A 20,039-nucleotide genomic window follows, 5' to 3' on the forward strand; every position below is an offset into this window, starting at 1 on the left:
TGGTACAAGAAGCCATTGATAGTGGGTCCCGCGGGCAAACGACGAGGAATGGTCAACTCGATCAACATGGCTAGGACTCTTATTTTATCAGACTACACTAAGCTCTTCATTTGAATCATTACGCACCAAACAAACCAAAGCGTAAACAAACTAGGCAGAGGATTTTCCATCTTGCCTTGAGTAACCTAAAATTTAAAAAAACTGAAAACATTTAATCATTAAATCCATATTGTTAATCGATCACAAGCAATAGATTTTCATAAGTGCACCCATTCGTTGAATGGCGGTTCAAATTTGCCAAAATCCATGACTAGTAGTAATCCTTAAGGGTAGCAAGTTTGTCAACAATATCTTTGAGAACGGATCATATGGGTATCATGTAGTTACATTGTACAGGCCATCACATCGCCTTCACCTGACCTGCCGCATGAAAGAAAAAAAATGTCTTACTCAAACAACATGACATCTAATGGTGGCCAGAAAGTAAGGCTTCAACTTTGAAACATAGGTTTTCAGGAACTAACCGGTTTTGTCGATTTTAGGAAGCAAACTTGGCAATGAGCTCCTTTAAAAGATAGGGGCATGTACTAATTATGTCGTCGAAGACTTCAGCCGCCGTTATCTCTTTCAAATTAGACGGTGTCTTGAGGAACTCAAGGCATACCTCCTTCAGTCCACCACAGCTGTGCCGCTCAGCTAGAATAAAAATAGTTCTGACCGAGCTCACGGCTATGTGTTTGCATAACTTTTCTTCACATAGTACCTTCAGCCTTTGGAGATCGTATCTATCTGCCGCTGCAAGCAAATGCTGCAGCCACAATAATTCTTGGGCTTCTCTTTCCTCCACGTTGTCGACCTCTATGTCGGGTAACGAGTCGGTGTAAATAAAGCTAAGCAATGCCCTAAACACTCTCGCCTCCATGTCTTCTATTTGTATGACGCTTGCTACCGTGCCTTCCATCATGGGGCCAAAGAGCTCTGCCTTGAAGACCGAAGACCGAGCGGCAAGCACGCACCGGTGCGCGACGATCGTCTCGCCGCCGACGCTGAACGTCACGTCGGTGCCCTCCTTGGACAGGAGGAGGTTCATGATATGCCGTTGTATGCTGGAAGGCGGCACCGTGATGAAGCGATCAAACGTGGTGGCGACGGCGAGGTCGCATCGGATGGTGAAGCAATTGCCCTTGAGATGACTTGACTTCTCGAGGTCGTCTCTTTTCCAAAAATACTTATGGCCCCATGTCGCATGGCAGCTGGAGAAATCGTGTGCCTTTTTGGCTCGAACACATGCGGGGCCTTGGTTTTCAACCTCGTCGACGAAGCTAAAGGAGTAGTGCACCTTCACAGCCTCTGTGACATCTTTATCGACAAGGTGCAGATAGAGAGAGATGTATTGGCTGCTTTCCGAGGTGTCGCCGTTAGGGAAGCAGCGGATGGACCAACGGCGGCCTCCTACCGTGAAAGGGAGAGACGCGATCGCCTTGCCAGGAGGCACAGAGGCTTTCGTACGCAAGTAATAATCGGTGACCACAAACAGGTGGTACCCGCTGGCCGTGGAGACGTCGACGGCGTGGCCGGTGGCGGTGTCACCAGCGTAGCGGGTGATAGAGACGCCGGCGAACGACATGGCGGACGGGCAGAATATAACCGACGAGTCTCCTGTGCGAGTCGCCGGAGTTGACGAACAAAACACGCACGTCGCACCCAGACGAGCAGGTCGATTCACATCACGTTGTGTATGTATGTATGTATGTATATATAGACGCCGACATACAACGCCGTAACACACCCGGACTCTAAAAAGAAGCCGAGACTGACACGCGGACAGGTTGGTTATTTGGACAAGCGGCGGTAAATCTTGATCCCCCAGTCTACATAAAAAAAACTCAATCTATCTGCAGCTTTGATTGAATTTGAATGTAGCAAGTCACGGAGATTGGAATTGGATAGGAATAGGAGGCTGCTAGGCGTCATGCGGATGCAAAAAGAAAACAACATCCACCTGAACCGTACGATCTGGGTGTCCCTAGCCGCCGATGGAAGTCAACGCAGTCTTCCCTCCCTCTGTTCTTCCCATCGCATAACACAGCCATGACCATGACGCCTAGCAACTCTGGCGGCCTGCACGGCAGCGCCGGCAGCAACGCCACCCGTCGTATCAACTCCGGCGGCCTCTCAGCATCAACTCGCTGCACAGCGGTGGCGTCGCACCACTGGCTCGCAGCATGACGGCGCCGGCAGCACCGGCTCGCAGCAACTCCACCCGTCGTAGCAGCTCCGGCGGCCTCGCAGCATCGGCGGTGGCGTCGCAGCACCCTCTCGTTACTTGTCGATGATTGTCGCAGCACTGGCTCGAAGCACGACGGCGTCGTCGCAGCATCGCCGGCATCGTCGCAAACATCGCCGGAGCAGTTCGAATCGCTGTCGCAGCAGTTGAGCCGCCGTTGCCGAGATGTCGTCGCAGCACGAATCGCAGCACGATGACGCCGTCCAAATGTCGACGGCCGTCGCAGCACGGCGCGGCGGCGCCGTCGCAGCATCACCGGAGCAGTCGAGATCTTGTCGCAGCATCGGGTCACCGTCGCAATCCCGTCGCAGCATCAGGTCGCCGTCGCAGCCGAACCGCCCCCCTCGCAGCACCCTCGAATCACTTAAAAAAAGAGCTTGTGGAGGGCATCCATGGTGGGTGAGATCCCCGCCCGATGGAAGAGAAGAAATGGGAGGGGAGAAGATGGTTTGAACAGGAAGAGGGAGGACGTCTGGCTGAAAATGATCACATGACAGGATAAGGGAGAGAAAGAATAAAGCGGTGGTGGGCTCTATGTGACGCGTGGCAGTCAAAGAAGACGGCTGCGCGAGCGAGTCGTCTGCATCCGGATGAAACCAAGCAGTTTCCATAGGAATACTGAAACAGATGGAGCACAGGCTGTCCAGTTGCCAAACTGTTCTAGCCGAAATCAACGATACTACTGGCACATTGCTGCAGTTGATCTCTCTCTAGGGTAAAATATGCCTTGTTGACAAAACAAGTTTCAGATAGGAACTGACAACAGTACAAACCACTGGTTATCCTTCAGCGACAGTTTAGCGCCGATATCTTCGACAACGGAAGGGCACCATGATGTAGCTTGACTGTCCGTCCAGCTCACCCATCGCTATGACTCTGCCACTGAGTTCCTGCCTGAAAAGAAAGAAACAGAATGTTCATACAGTATGTCGCAAACTATCAAGAAAAGACACACAGCGAGACATGACGGTATGTTGCTTCTCTGAATTGGAAAAATAAAATCTCGGATTGATGGGCTGGGCATGATACATCCATTTTCTTTTCCCAAAGCGCAGATGATGCAACCAATTAAAATGTTTTCTGGCATAACATGAAGTCACACTAACTGACTGGTGCCAAAGGAAACAAAAGTACAACCTAGAAACATAAATATCAAAACAGTATATTAAAAAATACAGAAAAAAAAACTAACCGTTCTTATACATTTTAGGATGTAAACTTAGCAATGAGCTCCTTTAGAAGAGAGGGACATGTTCTAGTTATGCCCTCCAGGCCATCAGCCGCCGTTATCTCTTTCAAATTAGCAGGAGTCTTGATGAACTCAAAGCAAACCTCCTTCAATCCAGAACAGCTGTGCTGCTCAGCCAGAGCAAGGATAGTCGTCACTGAGCCAACACCTATGTGTTTGCATAGCTTTTTTTCGCATAGTGCTTTCAGCCTTTGGAGATCGTACCTATCCGCCGCTGCAAGCAAGTGCTGCAAAAACAATGCTTCTTGGGCTCCCCCTTCCTCCTCCCCCATGTCTATCTCCATATCAGGTAGCGTGTCGGTGTAAATAAATTCAAGCAAGGCGCTAAACACCTTTGCTTCCATGTCTTCTACATATATGACACTTGCTACAGTGCCCTCCTTCATGGAGCCAAACAGCTCTGCCTTGAAGACCGCTGACCGAGCTGCAAGCACGCACCTGTGGGCAGCAAACTTCTCACAGGACACAATGAATGTCACGTCTGTGCCTTCCTTGGACAGGAGGAGGTTGCTGATATGCCGTTGTATGCTAGAAGGCGGTACCTTGATGAGGAGATCAACTGTGGTGGCAACAGCGAGGTCACATCGGATGGTGAAACAATCATCCTTTAGATGGTTTGATTTCTCAAGAGCTTCTATTTTCATGAAATCCATGTGACCCCAAAATCGAACACTGCTGGAGAAGTTCCTTGGCTTCAATGCACGAAAAAATGCTGAATCCTGCTTCTCAACCTCGTCGACGAAACTAAATCCGTACTGCACCTTCAGAGCCTTCGTAACATTTTCATCAAGAAGGGAAAGAAAGAGAGATGCAGAGTTGGCACTCTCTGAGAGGAGGCCATTAGGACAGTAGCTGATTCTCCAACGATGGCCTCCTACCATGAAAGGGAGAGAGAAGACCCCCTTTCCATTAGGTGTAGTTTGCTTTGATGTGCGAGTAGTCATCAACCACAAGCAGATGGTACCCGCTTGCCGTGGAGACATCGATGGTGTGGCCGACAGCCTTGCCTTCGACGATGAGAGACACGCCGGCAAATGACATGGCAGATGAGCAGGATTTAACTGAAATCTGGTGTGGAGTATGCGGGGGAGAGTGAGTTGGTGTAGCAGACTAGCACTTCAACCACATGCTATCTCTGGAATGCTCGATCGTAAAGAGGGGGAATTCATAAGAATTACCCCCTCATCTTCCTCGTGCGTTCAAGTTATAGCAGCACGATTTCACTAAAGTAGAATCCTCACAGTCGGAATCAAATTCACAGCAGATCTTCCTTGATCCATTTTTCTCTCACCTACACAGATATTTACAAGATTCAGTATAGAGTGTTAACCTGATTCATGGCCTTTCATTTATACAAGTACTTAAGTAGACACACATCAAAAATCCATCTCTGCACCCGAGCTCATCTGCATCCACGCTGATGAAAAAAATCAAAACAAATACTAGAAAAATTCAAAAAATTCAAAAAAAAATTGTGCGGTAGACAATTTGATGCGTGAGGCCCGCTCCAATTTTCAAATCATTTAGACATCTGAGGAGCTCTCAGCAAAAAAAACAATGTGAGGGTCTGTAAAAAAGTTTAATGTTCATGTACTGTTTTGGCCTGATTTGTCTTTTTTGCTATGAGCTTCTTAGATGTCCAAATGACTTCAAATTTGGAGCGGGCCTCACGCATCAAATTTTCTACCGCACAATTTTTTTTTTGAATTTTTTTGGTTTTGTTTTGAATTTTTTATGATTTTTTTTCTAACCAGATGCAGATGAGCCTGGGCACCGGAACGCCCTACTCCAAAATAATATTAGAGCGAAGAAGAACACAAATAATTCATGCTAAACAGTAAGCAGGTCATATGGTATCTATATCAGCTGGAAACTGCTGCTGCAAAGTGCCAATGAAACTAACCAAAATGACTACCAATTCTATGCATGGTGCCGACCAAATCTCCAAATGAGGTTCTGAACCATATATCGCAACATCCAAGAAAACTGAAAGGAAGAAACTCCAGAATCTGGAAATTATGCACCCGAACTACAGAATCTATCCGTGAGTTGGGTTTCAAGTGAGCATCTAGTTGGGCTTCAAGTGCAATCAGCTGCCAAGAATGTTAAATTATGATCTAAATTCTAGTGCCGTGTTGGACTAGACGTAGTACAAACGGTGTGGGCCTTTGCGTTGACGTCGACGCGTACGAGTACAACTCGTTTATTTGTCCTCCAAGGACTCTCATGTATTGCCGTCTTATATATCCCATGTAGTCGCACTTCAGACGGTCTGTCGTCTTGTACTTGTAATACTCCTCCTCATAGTGATTGCGCCTTCGTACGTCCATGGTTTTCTCCCTCAAGGGTTTCCACGTAAAAATCCGTGTCTCTCTGTCTCGTTTATTTCTCGTTATTATCTAACAAGTGGTATACAGAGCCAAGTTACAGATACGGGATCAGAGACGACAGATTAGGGTTGCGTCTTATGCCGCCGCACGCGACCGGCGATCCCTCGAATCCAGAGCCGGATCGATTTGCAAGAAGCCGAGCCGAGGTCTCTTTCCGCTGCCACCGATTCAATCGGTTTGACTTTGATCTGTTGTTCTGCCGTGTTGCCGCTACTGCCCCGTACGCAGCGTCCACATCAGCTGGCCGTTCCATCGAATTGCCGCTGTCGGCTCCACGTGCAGTACCAAGTCCCGAGGCTGTTACGCTGCTGCTATTTGTTTCTGGCGAGGAGACTGATCTGTCCATCGTTCCTTCACGTGAAGCTAAGCTCAGATTTGTTTTTTTATTTCATCATCGATTAAGAACTAGTACTTTCATCAGCCAGTACTAGTATACGTCACGTGAAGACTACATGACTATTTTTACTCGATCAATTGCTACGTGCACAAGGATACTATCAGGTGCTATTTTCTTTAGTTCTCTGCTCCGCATATTAAATTCTGTCAAGAATTTTTCTACCGGCTTGTACTACTTTGTGTACACAGATTTAATCTACTCATGGCATCCATGAAGTACGATCTTCCGCCGCTGGACCGTGACACAAGGTTTACCCTATGGCAAGTCAAGATGCGGGCGTTGTTGGCACAGATCGACTATGATGAAGCACTGGATAGTTTTGGAAAGAACCGAATTGAGGACTGGACTGACGAGGAGAAAAAAATTGATCGTAAGGCTTTGTCAAAAATTCAACTCCATTTGCATAATAATATTTTGCAGGAAGTTTTGAGCGAGAAAACTGCCGCCGCTCTATGGTTAAAGCTGGAAGGGATTTGCATGACTAAAGATCTCACCAGCAAGATGCATCTGAAGCAAAAATTATTCCTGCACAGGTTATCCGAGGGAGGTAATGTTTTGAATCATATTTCAGAATTTAAAGAGATCATATCTGATCTAGCTGCAATGGAGGTTAAGTATGAAGAGGAAGATACTGCTTTAATGTTACTTTGTTCACTGCCAAGTTCTTATACCAATTTTAGAGACACCATATTATACAGTCGTGATACTCTCACGCTTAATGAAGTTTATGAAGCTTTGAACTCTAAGGAGAAGATAAAATTAATGGTGCCTCATGATGGTTCGAGTTCATCCCAAGCCGAGGGATTATCTGTTCGTGGCAGGACAAAGGAGAAGAACTCCAATAATGAAAACAGAGGCAAAAGTAAAAACGGCTACAGGGGCCAGTCGCAATCCAGAGACAAGAAGTATTGCAGGTATTGCAAGAGAGACGGGCATGACATCTCAGAGTGTTTCAAGTTGCAGAACAAGGAAAAGAGGAAAGGTAACAAACAAGGTGAAAATTCTGCTAACGTTGCTCGTGATGATAGTTCCGATGATGCTCTTGTCGTTATTGCTGGATGTGCTGAGACCAATGATGAGTGGGTACTTGACACTGCATGCACTTTTCATATGTGTCCACATAGAGATTGGTTTAATACTTTTGATTCCACTACTTCTGCTGGTTCCGTTTTGGGTTTTGATAATTCACCATGCAAGATTGAAGGCATAGGTTCTATTCGAATCAAGATGTTCGATGGCATAATCAGAACTTTGACAGATGTTCGGTATATTCCGAAGATGAAGAGAAATCTTATTTCTATGAGTGCCCTTGATGCAAAGGGGTACAAGTATTCAGGTGGAGATAGTATTTTGAAGGTCACCAAAGGTTCCCTTGTTGTGATGAAAGGTGACTTAAGTTCGACCAATGGTCTTTATTACCTTCGAGGTTCTACTGTTTCAGGTAACGCTACTCCAGTTGTTTCAAAGAATTTTGATTGTGATGTTGCTAACCTTTGGCATATGCGTCTTGGACATATGAGTGAACTTGGTTTAGCAGAGTTAAATAAGAGAGGTCTCCTTGATGGATATGAACTTGGTAAATTGAAATTTTGTGAGCATTGTATCTTCGGCAAGCACAAGAGGGTGAAGTTCAATACTTCGACCCATACAACTGAATGTATTCTTGATTATGTGCATTCTGATTTATGGGGACCATCTCGCAAGAAGTCACTAGGTGGTGCAAGTTACATGCTGACTATTATTGATGATTATTCGAGAAAAGTTTGGTATTATTTCTTGAAGCATAAATATGAAGCATTCTCAGCTTTTAAGGAGTGGAAGATTATGGTTGAAAGACAAACTGAAAGGAAGGTAAAAATACTTCGCACTGATAATGGTATGGAATTCTGTTCTAAGCAATTTAAGAATTATTGCAAGTCTGAAGGCATTCTCAGACATTACACCGTTCCTTATACTCCTCAACAAAACGGTGTTGTTGAGCATATGAACAGGACCATTATTTCCAGAGCCCGTTGCATGTTGTCCAATGCAGGTTTGCATAGGCGTTTTTGGGCTGAGGCCGCTTCCACTGCTTGTTATCTCATTAACCGTTCACCATCTATTGCTCTTAATAAGAAAACTCCAATTGAGGTATGGTCTGGTTCACCTGCTGATTATTCACAGTTGAGAGTTTTTGGTTGCACTGCTTATGCTCATGTTGATAATGGAAAGTTGGAGCCTAGGGCTGTTAAGTGCATCTTTCTTGGTTATAAGTCTGGTGTTAAAGGTTTTAAATTGTGGAATCCTGAAACCCAGAAGGTTGTTATTAGCAGAAATGTTATCTTTAATGAATCTGCTATGTTACATGATGTTTCATCTACTAATGTTCCCGTTGAGAGTGAACAACAGCCTACTATTCAGCAGCCTACTGTTCAGGTGGAGCATGTTATTGATTCAGGTGATACATCTGGTAATGAAATTGTTGATGCACATGATGAACCCGTCGTTGATGATGATCATGTCACTCCCACTCCAAATCAGCCTATTGTTCCACCCAGTTGGAATCTTGCACGTGACAGAGTTAGACGGGGTATTAATAAACCTGACAGGTTAATTGAAGAGTGCAATATTGTTTCTTTTGCTTTATCTGTTGCAGAAGAAATTGAAGGTAATTCTGAGCCTTCTTCATATTCCGAGGCTATTATTTCTGGTGATAGTAATAAGTGGATGACCGCTATGCATGATGAGATGGAATCACTTGAAAAGAATGGCACTTGGGATTTAGTAAAATTGCCTAGAGAGAAGAAACCTATTCGTTGCAAGTGGGTTTTCAAGAGGAAAGAAGGTGTTTCTCCTAATGATGAGACAAGATATAAAGCAAGGTTAGTTGCTAAAGGTTATAGCCAGATTCCAGGTATTGACTATAACGAAGTCTTTTCTCCTGTTGTGAAGCATAGCTCTATTCGCACTTTACTCAGTATTGTTGCCATGCATGATCTTGAGCTTGAACAATTGGATGTTAAAACTGCATTCTTACATGGAGAATTAGAAGAGGATATTTATATGGAACAACCTGAAGGTTTTGTTATTCCTGGAAAAGAAAAGCTTGTCTGCAAGTTAAAGAAATCTCTTTATGGATTGAAGCAATCCCCTAGACAGTGGTACAAGAGATTTGACACCTTTATGCTCTCTCAAGGTTTCAAAAGGTCTAATTATGATAGTTGTGTTTATTTGAAAACTGTCAATGGTTCAACTATTTATTTGCTCCTTTATGTTGATGATATGCTTATTGCTGCAAAGAGTATGTCAGAGATTAATGAACTAAAGAAGCAATTGAGTAATGAATTTGAGATGAAGGATTTGGGTGCAGCAAAGAAAATACTTGGCATGGAAATATCCAGAGATAGACCGTCTGGAAAAGTATATCTAAGTCAGAAGGGATATATTGATAAAGTTCTTCGTCGTTTTAATATGCATAATGCCAAGCCGGTGAGTACACCGTTAGCTGCACACTTCAAATTATCATCAGCTTTATGTCCTAAGTCAGATGCAGATATTGAGTACATGTCTAGAGTTCCCTATTCAAGTGCAGTTGGTTCACTTATGTATGCCATGGTTTGTTCTTGTCCGGATTTATCATATGCATTGAGTGTTGTCAGTAGATACATGGCTAATCCTGGAAAAGAGCATTGGAAAGCAGTTCAGTGGATTTTCAGATACCTGCGTGGTACTTCTAATGCTTATTTACAGTTTGGGAAAACTAGAGATGGACTTGTTGGTTTTGTTGATTCTGATTTTGCTGGTGATTTGGATAAGAGAAGATCACTCACAGGTTATGTTTTCACCATTGGTGGTTGTGCTGTGAGTTGGAGAGCAACTTTGCAGTCTATTGTGGCTTGTTCCACTACTGATGCCGAGTATATGGCTATTTCTGAGGCATGCAAAGAAGCTATCTGGTTGAGAGGTTTGTACACTGAGCTTTGTGGAGATTCATCTTGCCCTACCATATTTTCTGACAGTCAAAGTGCCATATATCTTACAAATAATCCAATGTATCATGAGAGGACAAAGCACATTGATGTCAGATATCACTATATTTGAGATGTTGTTGCTGAAGGTGATTTGAAGGTATGCAAGGTAAGTACTCATGATAATCCTGCTGATATGATGACAAAGCCAGTTCCTACCAATAAGTTTGAGCTTTGCTCAGGCTTAGTTAGTATTTCTCACTAGTCCGATGGACTTTGACGCACAAGGTGTTTATGCTCATTTGGATGGAGTTATTCACTTTCTTCGACTACTGGAGGGAATTTGGATCAAGGTGGAGATTGTTAAATTATGATCTAAATTCTAGTACCGTGTTGGACTAGACATAGTACAAATGGTGTGGGCCTTTGCGTTGACGTCGACGCGTACGAGTACAACTCGTTTACTTGTCCTCCAAGGACTCTCATGTATTGCCGTCTTATATACCCCATGTAGTCGCACTTCAGACGGTCTGTCGTCTCGTGCTTGTAATACTCCTCCTCATAGTGATTGCGCCTTCGTGCGTCCGTGGTTTTCTCCCGCAAGGGTTTCCACGTAAAAATCCGTGTCTCTCTGTCTCGTTTATTTCTCGTTATTATCTAACAAAGAAGATGGATTTAAACCTAAACACCGAAAATCAATTAGCACACCTCAGATTTTCACGCCAGGGAGATGAAGATGAATCAGTATCCAGTAAGGGGCCCAGCCACCGCCGATCTGCGTGCTTGGTTCTCCTCAACAGTGCCGCCACCGCCGCTGTCATCAGCAAGAACAAAGGGGCGTCATCCGTCCCACAGTCTGTCACCGGATTAAAGCGGGGGGAATGAGGCGGAGTGCGGCGCGTTGCCAGATGCAAGCAAGGAGAGTGGTGGAGCTGCGGCAAGGGAGGGAGGCACGGCGCCGGCGGCGGCGGTGGCGGTGGCGAATCGAGCGTGGTCGCGTTTCCGTGGTCGGACCTGTTTGCTTTTGGGGAACACGGGTTCGATCCCTAAATCCTGTGGTTGGAGAGGGTTTCATTTATTTATTTTTTTGAACACTGGAGAGGGTTTCAATTGGCCCTATACCTGGCCATACCTCTGGCCGGGCCTAGCCAAGCCTGAAGAAAAAAACCAAGCCCGAGCCCGGCCCGGCCCGGCCATCGGGCCTGTTTTCTGGGCCCGAGCCCGGCCCAAACACGTAAAAGCCCGTCAGGCTCCCGGCGGGCTCGTCCCGACCTTCAGAGAAATGCGAAAACGGCGGGCCCGAGCCCGGGCTGGTTCGGCCTTCGGGCTCAAAATCTAGGCCCGAGCCCGGCCCGGGGGCAGCGTCGGGTCGAGCTTTTTCGGGCCGGGCCGGGCTTCCCATGGTCAGATCTAGTTGGCCCTAATATTTCAGGAGTGCTTTCGTGAACCGTCCCAACAAAATTAGAATGATTTTTATGTCCATTCTTTTAGAATAGAGATTAATTTACTCAATTATTAGGTACTACCTCCGTCTGAAAATATTTGTCATCAAAATCATTTTTATTCATTTTGATGACAAGTATTTTTGGACGGAGGAAGTAATAAATTAAGGCATAAGCCACGATTGAAGTTGTGGGATGTCAAAATGCATCGGTAGGGAGGTTTTTCGTCAACAATGACGGATGTTTTCCCACAAGTCTTTCACTGAAGCGTTCGTCTAGTTCGGCTAAAAAAATAGAGCCTAGGGCATGTACAACCCCCCGCTTGGTCACCATTTTTTTTCTTGAAAGAATGCGGGAGAGCTGGGCATTTAATTAAGAGGAATGGTGGAAGACCGCTGTTACAACCCGTTGGGTCATAATTTCTCCGAGAGCATTGGAGTGTTCTTCATGTCAAAACCTCCATGAACATGTTGTATTGTGGCTACCATCTGCTGCAGCTACCACCATCGTTGAGAGGACCATGATCGGATCCTACCGTCCTTGTGGCTCGACCACACGAACTTATTTGTGCCATCCATCACGACACAACATATATGCGATGCGGGTACGAACTGCATGAATGGCGCAATCTCCTTGTCTCCCCGGAGCGACCCTACAACGCTCTTGGAGAACACCTTATCGAGCCCCCACACCGGAAACCCCAAACTCGTCTACCACCCATAGCTAGCGAACTCGCACATGGGCGTAGACATCTTCCCGGATGCAGAGCAACTGGTGATTTGTGATATGTTGAAAGCCGACTTCATGAACATCATGGGTAACTAGTGTGTGGTGAAGTTAAAGGCTAGCACCACATTGGCATGTCTGATGCCCCATGAGGCACCTCGAGTCGTCGTCCAACTTGGATATATGGGAGGTCGGCTTTCATCAAGGTGCATACCTAGAAAGTGCAAGTTAAGATCGTCAGTATGGGATTAGAAAAAGTAAGGCCGAGAGACTACATAACGAACAGGAGAGACTGACATGTGTCTCCTGCAACAGATGGGTCACACCACGAGCTACGTAACGAGTCAATGTCTTGGGGGAGTTGAAAACATGCAATAGCTGGTAAATTTTACATGGGTGAAGAATGGCATTCAATAACATGGTAACGAAGTTATTATAGTCCAATAACGTAAGTGACTATAATCTCACAATATGTGACATTAATCCGGTGTTACTAATAAGAAATATTGAAATACATGAACATGTGATATATTTTTGAAGATTTCAAAGCCAACCGTCGACAATCAGGTTAGCAAGTCCAGAAATATAGTATTTGAATACTTTAAGGATCTTTGTTTATATCATACTTGCATATTTTTGGTTTGTTGGTTGCATGTATATATGCATTGCCACTCCTCCAGCACTGACACTCTCTCCCCTATCGTTGCCATAGGAGGGCCGGCCGGTGAAGCTGTGCCACGCCCGGGGTTGGTGGTGGTAGGGTTGTTTCGTCTCCCTCGTGTCGGAAACCACCCAAGCCGCCCCCAGATCCAATTTGGCGCACTGCGCGCAGCTCCTCCTCCAACTGTTGTGTCCTCCCTTTCCGCTCCGGCGTGGTAGCGCAGCCACGCCCATGGATGCTCCTCCCCCGTCGGTGCAAGTCTTCCTCTGTGAGCTACTGTTTTGGGGGGGGGGGGGGAGTGAGGCCCTTGGGTGGAGGTGATTTGGCTAGTCGAGACGTGTCCATGCCTCTGTGGAGGCTACTCTCCATATCTGGCGGCACCTCCTCTGAGTTGTGGTGGCGACTTCTGCGGGTCAATGGTCATAGTGGTTTTTCTTGGCAGGCGGTTGAAGCTTCGTGGTGGATCCTTGTCGGCATCGTTCCAATCCCGGCAGTGACGGACATGCGTTCTCCAGTGTCCATGGCTTTCTGGCGTGGTTTTGGCCCTGGAGCTTCGGTTGTTGCACCCCCTCCCGCTGCTTAAGCTCACCGATGTTATGGCGGCTCCATCTCCGGCAGCTCGAAACCGCGTTCCCTTTCGGTTCCTAGCTTACAGGAGGCGCCGGTCAACATCCTCCCTCTGTGTCGGCTCTCTACCCCACTACCTCTCCGACCCCGTCCACCTACAGACCATGTCGGTGTTGGGGAACGTAGTAATTTCAAAAAAATTCCTATGCACACGCAAGATCATGGTGATGCATAGCAACAAGAGGGGAGAGTGTTGTCCACGTACCCTCGTAGACCGAAAGCGGAAGCGTTAGAACAACGCGGTTGATGTAGTCGTACGTCTTCACGGCCCGACCGATCAAGCACCGAAACTACGGCACCTCCGAGTTCTAGCACACGTTCAGCTCGATGACGATCCCCGGACTCCGATCCAGCAGAATGTCAGGGAAGAGTTCCGTCAGCACGACGGCGTGGTGACGATCTTGATGTTCTACCGTCGCAGGGCTTCGCCTAAGCACCGCTACAATATTATCGAGGACTTTGGTGGAGGGGGGCACCGCACACGGCTAAGAGATCAAAAGATCAATTGTTTGTTGGGGAACGTAGTAATTTCAAAATTTTCCTACGCACACGCAAGATCATGGTGATGCATAGCAACGAGAGGGGAGAGTGTTGTCCACGTACCCTCGTAGACCGAAAGCGGAAGCGTTAGAACAACGCGGTTGATGTAGTCGTACGTCATCACGGCCCGACCGATCAAGCACCGAAACTACGGCACCTCCTAGTTCTAGCACACGTTTAGCTCGATGACGTCCCTCGAACTCCGATCCAGCCGAGTGCCGAGGGAGAGTTCCATTAGCACGACAGCGTGGTGATGATCTTGATGTTCTACCGTCGCAGGGCTTCGCCTAAACACTGCTACAATATTATCGAGGAGGACTATGGTGGAGGGGGGGCACCGCACACGGCTAAGAGATCAAGAGATCAATTGTTATGTCTTAGAGGTGCCCCCCTGCCCCCGTATATAAAGGAGCAAGGGGGGGCGGCCTAGGAGGGGGCGCGCCATGGGGAGTCCTACTCCCACCGGGAGTAGGACTCCCTCATTCCTTGTTGGACTAGGAGAGGGGAAGGAAAGGGAGAGGAGGAGAAGGAAAGAGGGGGGCCGGCCCCCTTGCCCTAAACCAATTCGGTTTGGGCCTTGGGGGGCGTGCCCCACACCCCCTTGCTACCCTCTATTTCCACTAAGGCCCATATAGGCCCATTAAGCTCTCGGGGGGTTCCGGTAACCTCCCGGTACTCCCGTAAAATCCCGATTTCACCTGGAACACTTCCGATATCCAAATATAGGCTTCCAATATATCAATCTTCATGCCTCGACCATTTCGAGACTCCTCGTCATGTCCGTAATCTCATCCGGGACTCCAAGCAAACTTCGGTACATCAAAACTCATAAACTCATAATATAACTGTCATCGAAACCTTAAGCGTGCGGACCCTATGGGTTCGAGAACTATGTAGACATGACCTAGAACTGTTTCCGGTCAATAACCAATAGCGGAACCTGGATGCTCATATTGGCTCCTACATATTCTAGATCTTTATCGGTCAAACCGAATAACAACATACGTTGTTCCCTTTGTCATCGGTATGTTACTTGCCCGAGATTTGATCGTCGGTATCCAATACCTAGTTCAATCTCGTTACCGGCAAGTCTCTTTACTCGTTACGTAATGCATCATTCCGTAACTAACTCATTAGCTACATTTCTTGCAAGGCTTATAGTGATGTGCATTACCGAGAGGGCCCAGAGATACCTCTCCGACAATTGGAGTGACAAAATCTAATCTCGAAATACGCCAACTCAACATGTACCTTTGGAGACACCTGTAGAGCTCCTTTATAATCACCCAGTTACGTTGTGACGTTTGGTAGCACAGAAAGTGTTCCTCCGGTAAACAGGAGTTGCATAATCTCATAGTTATAGGAACTTGTATAAGTCATGAAGAAAGCAATAGCAACATACTAAACGATTAAGTACTAAGCTAACGGAATGGGTCAAGTCAATCACATCATTCTCCTAATGATGTGATCCCGTTAATCAAATGACAACACATGTCTATGGTTAGGAAACATAACCATCTTTGATTAATAAGCTGGTCAAGTAGAGGCATACTTGTCACATTAAGTTTGTCTATGTATTCACACATGTACTATGCTTCCGATTAATACAATTCTAGCATGAATAATAAACATTTATCATGAAATAAGGAAATAAATAATAACTTTATTATTGCCTCTATGGCACATTTCCTTCATTGTTTTGTCTAGAGGTGCCCCCTGCCCCCGTATATAAAGGAGCCAAGGGGGAGGGGGCGGCCGGCCAAGGAGGGCGCGCCAAGGGGGAGTCCTACTCCCACCGGGAGTAGGACTCCCTTCTTTCCGAGTTGGAATAGGAGAAGGGGGGAAGGAGGAGGGAGAGGGGAAGGAAAGGGGGGCGCCGCCCCCCTCTCCTTGTCCTATTCGGACTGGGGGGAGGGGGCACGGCCAGCCCTTGCCTCCTCTCTTCCTCTCCACTAGGGCCCATGTAGGCCCATTAAGCCCCCGGGGGGTTCCGGTAACCTCCCGGTACTCCGGTAAAATCCCGATTTCACCCGGAACACTTCCGATATCCAAATATAGGCTTCCAATATATCAATCTTCATGTCTCGACCATTTCGGGACTCCTCGTCATGTCTGTAATCTCATTCGGGACTCCGAACAAACTTCGATACATCAAAACTCATAAACTCATAATATAACTATCATCGAAACCTTAAGCATGCGGACCCTACGGGTTCGAGAACTATGTAGACATGACCTAGAACTGTTTCCTGTCAATAACCAATAGCGGAACCTGGATGCTCATATTGGCTCCTACATATTCTACGAAGATCTTTATCGGTCAAACCGCACAACAACATACATTGTTCCCTTTGTCATCGGTATGTTACTTGCCCGAGATTCGATCGTCGGTATCTCAATACCTAGTTCCATCTCGTTACCGGCAAGTCTCTTTACTCGTTACGTAATGCATCATTCCGTGACTAACTCATTAGCTACATTGCTTGCAAGGCTTATAGTGATGTGTATTACTGAGAGGGCCCAGAGATACCTCTCCCACAATCGGAGTGACAAAACCTAATCAATACGCCAACTCAACATGTACCTTTGGAGACACCTGTAGAGCTCCTTTATAATCACCCAGTTACGTTGTGACGTTTGGTAGCACACAAAGTGTTCCTCCGGTAAACGGGATTTGCATAATCTCATAGTTATAGGAACTTGTATAAGTCATGAAGAAAGCAATAGCAACATACTAAACGATCAAGTGCTAAGCTAACGAAATGGGTCAAGTCAATCACATCATTATCCTAATGATGTGATCCCGTTAATCAAATGACAACACATGTCTATGGTTAGGAAACATAACCATCTTTGATTAATGAGCTAGTCAAGTAGAGGCATACTAGTGACATTAAGTTTGTCTATGTATTCACACATGTATCATGTTTCCGGTTAATACAATTCTAGCATGAATAATAAACATTTATCATGATATGAGGAAATAAATAATAGCTTTATTATTGCCTCTAGGGCATATTTCCTTCAGTCTCCCACTTGCACTAGAGTCAATAATCTAGATTACACAGTAATGATTCTAACACCCATGGAGTCTTGGTGCTGATCATGTTTTGCTCGTGGAAGAGGCTTAGTCAACGGGTCTGCAACATTCAGATCCGTATGTATCTTGCAAATATCTATGTCTCCCACCTGGACTTGGCCCCGGATGGAATTTAAGCGTCTCTTGATGTGCTTGGTCCTCTTGTGAAATATGGATTCCTTTGCCAAGGCAATTGCACGAGTATTGTCACAGAAGATCTTCATTGGTCCCGATGCACTAGGTATGACACCTAGATCGAAAATGAACTCCTTCATCCAGACTCCTTCATTTGCTGCTTCCAAAGCAGCTATATACTCCGCTTCGCATGTAGATCCCGCCAAGACGCTTTGTTTAGAACTGCACCAACTGACAGCTCCACCGTTCAATATAAACACATATCCGGTTTGCGATTTAGAATCGTCCGGATCAGTGTCAAAGCTTGCATCGACGTAACCATTTACGACTAGCTCTTTGTCACCTCCATAAACGAGAAACATATCCTTAGTCCTTTTCAGGTATTTCAGGATATTCTTGACCGTTGTCCAGTGATCCACTCCTGGATTACTTTGGTACCTCCCTGCCAAACTTATTGCTAAGCATACATCAGGTCTGGTACACAGCATTGCATACATGATAGAGCCTATGGCTGAAGCATAGGGAACATCTTTCATTTTCTCTCTATCTTCTGCTGTGGTCGGGCATTGAGTCTGACTCAACTTCACACCTTGTAATACAGGCAAAAATCCTTTCTTTGCCTGATCCATATTGAACTTTTTCAAAACTTTATCAAGGTATGTGCTTTGTGAAAGTCCAATCAAGCGTCTTGATCTATCTCTATAGATCTTGATGCCTAATATGTAAGCAGCTTCACCGAGGTCTTTCATCGAAAAACTTTTATTCAAGTATCCTTTTATGCTATCCGTAAATTCTATATCATTTCCAATTAACAATATGTCATCTACATATAATATCAGAAATGCTACAGAGCTCCCACTCACTTTCTTGTAAATACAGGCTTCTCCAAAAGTCTGTATAAAACCATATGCTTTGATCACACTATCAAAGCGTTTATTCCAACTCCGAGATGCTTGCACCAGTCCATAAATGGATCGCTAGAGCTTGCACACTTTGTTAGCACCTTTTGGATCGACAAAACCTTCCGGCTGCATCATATACAACTCTTCTTCCAGAAATCCATTCAGGAATGCAGTTTTGACATCCATTTGCCAAATTTCATAATCATAAAATGCGGCAATTGCTAACATGATTCGGACAGACTTAAGCATCGCTACGGGTGATAAAGTCTCATCATAGTCAACCCCTTGAACTTGTCAAAAACCTGTCGCAACAAGTCGAGCTTTGTAGACAGTTATATTACCATCAGCGTCAGTCTTCTTCTTGAAGATCCATTTATTCTCGATGGCTTGCCGATCATTGGGCAAGTCAACCAAAGTCCATACTTTGTTCTCATACATGGATCCCATCTCAGATTTCATTGCCTCAAGCCATTTTGCGGAATCTGGGCTCATCATCGCTTCCTCATAGTTCGTAGGTTCGCCATGGTCAAGTAACATGACTTCCAGAATAGGATTATCGTACCACTCTGGTGCGAATCTTACTCTGGTAGACCTAAGAGGTTCAGTAGTAACTTGATCTGAAGTTTCATGATCAATATCATTAACTTCCTCACTGATTGGTGTAGTTGTCACAGGAACTGGTTCCTGTGATGAACTACTTTCCAATAAGGGAGCAGGTACAGTTACCTCATCAAGTTTTACTTTCCTCCCACTCACTTCTTTCGAGAGAAACTCCTTCTCCAGAAAGGATCCGAATTTAGCAACAAAAATCTTGCCCTCAGATTTGTGATAGAAGGTTTACCCAATAGTCTCTTTTGGGTATCCTATGAAGACACATTTCTCCGATTTGGGTTCGAGCTTATCTGGTTGAAGTTTCTTCACATAAGCATCGCAGCCCCAAACTTTAAGAAACGACAACTTTGGTTTCTTGCCAAACCACAGCTCATAAGGCGTTGTCTCAATGGATTTTGATGGTGCCCTATTTAACGTGAATGCGGCCGTCTCTAAATCATAACCCCAAAACGATAGCGGTAAGTCAGTAAGAGACATCATAGATCGCACCATATCTAGTAAAATACGATTACGTCGTTCGGACACACCATTTCGTTGTGGTGTTCCGGGTGGCGTGAGTTGCGAAACTATTCCGCATTGCTTCAAATGTAAACCAAACTCGTAACTCAAATATTCTCCTCCACGATCATATTGCAGAAATTTTATTTTCTTATTACGATGATTTTCCACTTCACTCTGAAATTCTTTGAACTTTTCAAATGTTTCAGATTTGTGTTCCATTAAGTAGATATACCCATATCTACTCAAATCATCTGTGGAGGTGAGAAAATAACGATACCCGCCGCGAGCCTCAATATTCATTGGACCACATATATCAGTATGTATGATTTCCAATAAATCAGTTGCTCGCTCCATAGTTCCGGAGAACGGCGTTTTAGTCATCTTGCCCATAAGGCACGGTTCGCAAGTACCAAGTGATTCATAATCAAGTGATTCCAAAAGTCCATCAGTATGGAGTTTCTTCATGCGCTTTACACCGATATGACCCAAATGGCAGTGCCGCAAATAAGTTGCACTATCATTATCAACTCTGCATCTTTTGGCT

The 20,039-nt window shown here is 45.5% G+C and overlaps 1 pseudogene; it reads right to left on the minus strand.

Annotated features, from left to right (window-relative positions):
* Window positions 1-243: 243 nt before the first annotated feature.
* Window positions 244-4,577, minus strand: LOC123066013 (BTB/POZ and MATH domain-containing protein 1-like; annotated as a pseudogene).
* Between the last annotated feature and the right edge of the window lie 15,462 nt (window positions 4,578-20,039).

Source organism: Triticum aestivum, chromosome 3B (assembly GCF_018294505.1).
Source record: "Triticum aestivum cultivar Chinese Spring chromosome 3B, IWGSC CS RefSeq v2.1, whole genome shotgun sequence".
In the NCBI taxonomy this organism is placed as follows: domain Eukaryota; kingdom Viridiplantae; phylum Streptophyta; class Magnoliopsida; order Poales; family Poaceae; genus Triticum; species Triticum aestivum.